At 46.0% G+C, this 6,000-nt stretch overlaps 1 protein-coding gene across 1 annotated transcript in view; it reads left to right on the top strand.

The window, feature by feature from the left end:
• The first annotated feature begins 4,722 nt into the window (after positions 1–4,722).
• Positions 4,723–6,000, top strand: part of snx21 (sorting nexin family member 21) — a 38,979-nt gene continuing 37,701 nt past the window's right edge. The window contains exon 1 of the mRNA XM_078236391.1: positions 4,723–5,357. The gene's annotated coding sequence lies outside the window, so the exon portion shown is untranslated. The remainder of the gene's footprint in view (positions 5,358–6,000) is intronic.

The raw sequence follows: 6,000 nt of genomic DNA, 5'->3' as shown, positions 1-6,000 counted from the left end.
ATTGCAACATTTTTAACATTATACCAATACTTACTTTTCAAAAGTATTTAATTGGCTCTTTGGGATATTCTAAGGTTATGAAATGTGCTGAATAAATATAGGTTATTCATAGAATCCCTACAGTGCAGAAGGAGGCCATTCGGCCCATTGAGCCAGCACCACCTACAATCCCACCCTGGCCTTACTCCTGCAACCCCATACATTTATCCTGCTAATCCCCGATACTAGGGCTAATTTAGCATTACCAATCAACTTAACCTGCACATCTTTGGACTGTGGGAGGAAACTGGAGGACCCGGAGGAAACCCACGCAGACATGGGGAGAAAGTGCAAACTCCACACAGAGAGGGACCCAAGGCTGGAATTGAACCCAGGTCCCTGGCGCTATGAGGCAGCAGTGCTAACCACTGTGCCACCGTGCCACCCCTATTGCTCACAAAAAGAGATTATTTATACACACATAGAGTGGGAAAGTATTCAGAGGGTTTAAAAACTCCTTGAAATGTATATACATTTTAAAAAGGAATATACCAACAATGGCAACAGGAAAAGAGCCTTCGATCTATTGAGCTGGTTCTGCACAATTGTGATGCCTTGTACATTTTAGAAGTAATTTGCCTGAGGGCAGGTCTTTTGTTCATTGATCCAGATCTTGTGGCCTTGTATTTTCCTCTTCAATTACTTGTAGGAACCTCCTATTTTAAATTTCAAGTTATCATTCTTTCTCTCTTCCCTCTTGATCTACTTCCCTCTCCTCTCCATTCAATAACCTCAGTCAGCAAATTCCCATGCCTTAGGATATGGGCACTCTAACATTGTTGTCTCTTTTTAACAAGACGAACTAATGATCTTTTCTTCTCCAGAACATCTTCCCTGAAGAACATTTCTATTGCTTTTGTGTTGTTTTCAACTGACTTACTCCATCCTTTTTCATTTCACAACACTTTGGGTTTTTGTTTTGGATATCTGCTTTTCTTAAGATCCACATCCTAGCTCCATACAAAAAGCCACTCCAAATCACAGTCCTGATAAAGATTTCTTAAGTTTGCTACACATTCTAATGTGGAACAATTCTATGTTTGGAGAAAGCATTATTTGCCATTGCTATTTTAACTCTGAATTATTTATGGCAATGACCATCTTCTGATAAGATGTTTCCCAGGTACTTGAATTGTGATATATTTATTCCAACTATTGACCATTTATTCACCTTGAGCTCTACTTTTCCACCATTATTCTTGCAATCTTCATAATTTTTCTCTTTTTTACATTAACTTTTATCCTGTAAGCTTTCACCAATTCAGTCCTATTCAAAATTATCTTTTGTTGTGAAAATGTCCAATTCTATTACTCATACATTGGAAATTTAACTTTTAAATGTGAGATAAATTGGCCAAAACCTAGGTTGGAGGGGTGTTAGTAAACACCCGTAAGATAATTTCCATTCAAAGGATAGTCCAATTTGATTCAAAGGGATGAAAGGAAGAGGTGTGAAAATGATAAATGGGAGGTGATTCTGTCTCCTAGTTCCATAATAGAACCAAGGAGTCTGGTAAGATTGTAGTTGTCCCCTTTAGTGATATAAATTATTCATGTAATTTCCCAATTTCAGAGCAAGGTTGAAAACCAACTGATAAACAAGAGAAGGTCTTAACATATCCATATACTTTTCAAACCAAAGAACAGAATTAGGAATTGTTAATTATTTGTTTTAATTGCTATCTGGGCATTCCAGGTATGTCAGATTGCCAAGGGGATAGATTGCAGGGAGGATTTTAATTTTTTTTTGGTTGAGTTTTATCTGCGTGTTTTCTCACAGAAGAAGGTATTTTCATGTGGAAAAAATAGATGAAATGGTAGGGCCAAATATTGTTGAGTAAAATTAGGAAATCCCTCTCTTCCACTCTTGATTAGCCAAAGTGTCCAGGAAATTTCAGTCCCTGATTATTGTCCATGTGCAATACTTACCTTACTTACCCCATCCAGGAAATGTTTAAGCTCTGATATGATCATACAGTGCAGAAGAGGCCCTTCGGACCATTGAGTCTGCTCCCACATGCGAGAAACACCTGACCTTCCACCGAATCCCATTTGGCCCGTAGCCTTGAATGTTATGATGTGCTAAGTGCTCATCCAGGTACTTTTCAAAAGATGCGAGGCAATTCACCTCTACTATCCTCTCAGGCATAGCATTCCAGATCGTCACCACCCTCTGGGTAAAAATGTTTTTCTCACATCACCCCCTAAACCTCCTGCCCCTCGCCTTGAACATATGTTCCCTCGTGAATGACCTTTCAACTCACTTGAAAGAATCCAGTGAATCAACGTCCACTGCACAAGGCGACAATCTATATCACCATTCCACCGTTCTCTGGGGATAAGAACGAACTCCTGACATCTAACCTAGACCTGGGGCCCGATTTTACCATTGCGTCATGCCCGTTTTCGGGCGCGAAGACGTGGTAAAGTCGGGTGTGAGGCCATTAACGCGATCCGCACCGCGTCAGCGCAGATTGCAACTTTACCGAAACCCGGGAATGGCGGCAATTCGATTCACGCCCAAAACGGGAGCAACGGCATGCATTTAAATTGAATTAATGAACTGCCCGCCCAACTTTATCAGCATTTCCCCCTTTACCACCGTGTTTGCCAATCCGGAACCACGCCGTAATGGACCTGCTGAATAAAAGTCTGAATCGGGTGCTCCAGCTGCTGAAGAGTGCGTTCAGAGCTTCCAACGGCTCCCTGACTCAGATCGTGGTGGGTGGGAGGAGGGAGGCAGGTCAGATCATTCTCTGGTTGGGGGGAGGGTGAGGGTAGTGAGGCCAGATGAGGCACGACGCAATGGTAAGATTGTTGTCTGGTTGGGGTGGGGGGAGGGGGGTAAGTGAGCCCAGATCGATGTCTGGTTGGGGGGGGGGGGAGGGGAAGGCGGGTCAGATGTATCTCTGGGGGGGAGGGGGGAGAGGGCCGATTGTTGTCTGGTGGGGAGGGAGGGGCAGGTGGGTCAGATGTTCCTCTGGAGCGGGGGGGGGGGGGGTGGGGAGTGAGGCCAGGCCATTCTCTGGGGGGGATGAGTGAGGCCAGATCATTGTGTGTGGAGGGGGGGGTGGTGGTGAGTGAGGCTGGATTGTTGTCTGGGGGGGGGAGGAGGGTAAAATGGATCTATTGTGGGGTGGGGGGGGGATCAGATGGATCTCTGGTGGGGGACGGGGGGGCAGGGTGGTCCACTGCCACTCTGTGGGCGATCGGTGGGGGGGAGTGGGGCAGGGGTCGCGATCGGTCTGGGTAGTGGGTGGGTGGATAAGGGGGACAGTGATTTGTGTGGGTAGTGGGGGTGGGTAGATAAGGGGGACAGTGATGTGTGTGGGTAGTGGGGGGGGGGTTGTATAAGGGGGACAGTGATGTATGTGTGCACCCTCGCTCCTGCTTGTCGCTCCCGGGATGCTTTCTCCACTTTCTGCGGCCCAGCAGCAATTTGACACGGGCACACTTTTTCAAATTTTTTTCTAACTGCGCATGCGCAGTTCAGAGCTCCGATCGTGCGAATGGGACTGGAGATGGCTGAAAGCATATGGGGGCACCGGAAAGCAGATTTCTAAGTCAGATCTGCATTACGCCCAGATTCAGCACTTAGAATGAAAATGGTAAAATTGGGCCCCTTGCACAACTTAAAATTGGGACTCCTACTTCTCTCCAACCTGAACAGACTGTCATTTAGAACACAGTCTATTCCCTCCATTACCTTTTGCACCTCATTCAGGTCATCCCTAAATCTACACTTGTGTCAAGTGTGATCCCAACTCTTTTAACCTACACTGTTAACGAAGATGGTTTATAGTGGACATCATTCTAGCGTCCCTCCTCCGTATCCATTCCCAAAACGTCAGTACCAGCCGCCAGGTGAGGAAGACCAAACGTGGGCACATTTCAATATTCTAATTCAGGCCAAATCAATGTTCACTTTTTCTTTCCAAAGAACATTTCTTGGATTGTTTTAAAGAACATAGAAACAGCTGCAATTTGTCCAGCGAAAAATGATTAATGGAGTCGCATTCCAAGTCTGCACCAGTATATGGCAATGCACAGTGACAAAGTTAATGATGGACTAACACATGCGCTTAGATTCTCTGCTTCAGAGATTTTGCCAGTCAAGCTCTGTTTATCTTTGTTTGCTTTATTTGAATTGTCATATTAATCTACAGTTATTTGAAACTCTTTAGTAGTTTTGATTGGGTCTGGGAAAACTCATACCCAAACCCTTTCTCTCCTCTCCCAGCCCCGAAGTCAAAGGAAATTCCTGCATACGTGTCAAGGGCAAAGGGTGAAGCTAAGAGACACAAAGCACGTCCATGAAACGGCATCGTTATTTGTATACATGCATTTCACCATTAATAATCCGACTTGGCATCGGAGTTTACCAGCCCACACAGATTGTGGGGCTTGTCTGTACAACGCCCGGGCGGGTCTGCCAGCAAAACTCCAGAGGGAAGACCATTTAAACTACTTTACTTCTTCGAATTGGACATTTTATATAACACAAAGGCCTGCCTCAGTTTATTGTTAATGAGCTTGCTCTGTGCAAGACTTGTGCGTTTCACCCCAATTTCCTGCACTGTTTGTTTACAGTTGCTGCTGTGGATTAATTTTTCTCCACGTTAAAATCTCTACTCCGGCGTGCTCTCTCTAGTGTGCCTGGTTTTCCGGCCCCTCACTCTTACACCGACCCGTCTTTTTCTCCCAAGTTTCCCCTTTTTTGTGGCCGCTTGGGTTCACTGCCATTCCTGCCCTGCCGCCCTCAGGCCAGTCGGTGTCAGTGCTCGGCGGCGGAGAAAGAAGGAAGAGGGTGCAGCGTGAAGGAGGTGCAGCCCCATCCCGGAAAGTGGCTGGGGCGGAGGGGGAAGAGAGTGCTGGAGCCGCCCAGTAGCATTCACAGTAGCACCAGTCCGAAGTTTACAGGGGAAACTCCCTGCCGTGTCTGCTCAGCGCCGATAAACACTGAAAAAGTTACTTCCAACGACTGCAACTTTTGATTCTTTCAATGTTTTTGGCTGGCAGGATTGTTACTCTTTCCCTCTCTCTCGCTGAGAGTACAAATCACTGCGAATGCAGAAGGAGCTGCTTTTGGCGGAGCTAACTCTGAACTGCTGTGTAGTTTTGTGCAGTGCAAACGGGCCGGGAATCTTTGAGAGACGCCATCGACTAACAAGCGGGATTCTTCTCCCGGAGAGACGCGGTGCGAGCAGTGGAAGTTTGTCTCGGTTCACGAAACTCAGGCTCCTTTGAATTCCTCACCGCCCGTGGGCCTATTTTCCTGGATGTTGGGCAACCTGTCACGGATAGAGAACTGACACTATGTAAATAAACCTAGCCACTGGGTTCTGATAATTCATTTGTATCTTCCAGTCAAAGACACAGCAGCGTAGTCACGGGAATATGTTTTGAGATTGGCGAGAGGAGTTGTGGCATGTTTATTGTTCCAGTCTGTCAGTGATGCGCTTGGGAATTTTGGATCATTTGCACTCACACCTGTGACAGACAAACATCAACAGGTTTTCCAGAAGCTCTTCCTACCTCTTCCGTGCTTATTTTTTTAAAAAATAAGATTTTGTGGCTATACAATTGAGGATATAGTTTTCTGAATAGCTCAGTGAGCGCAGTGCATTCCATAGTCCAGTAATTAATCCTTCACTATTCTCAACCGGGGCATTGGCCTGGGCTCAGTCACACTGGACACAGAAATGGATCTGAGCCAATGTCCTCAGTCCGGATTGATCACCGGGCTCCCTGATTTGGTGTGTTTATCCCCAGGGTGGTTATGTTACTGCAGAACCGCTACTCCCTTTCAAGAGTAGTACGGTTTTTAAAATATTTTCGTTGGTTGTGGGTGTAGCTGACTAGGTCAACATTCATTGCCCATCCCTAATTGTCCTTGAGAAGGAGATGCTGAGCTGCTGCAGCCTGTGCTGTGTAGGTAGTTCCAGGATTTTGACCCAGCGG

This window comes from Mustelus asterias, chromosome 20, assembly GCF_964213995.1.
Source record: "Mustelus asterias chromosome 20, sMusAst1.hap1.1, whole genome shotgun sequence".
Taxonomy (NCBI): Eukaryota; Metazoa; Chordata; class Chondrichthyes; order Carcharhiniformes; family Triakidae; genus Mustelus; species Mustelus asterias.
Note: the sequence above shows the minus strand (reverse complement) of the source record. Positions and strands in the feature narration are given on the sequence as shown.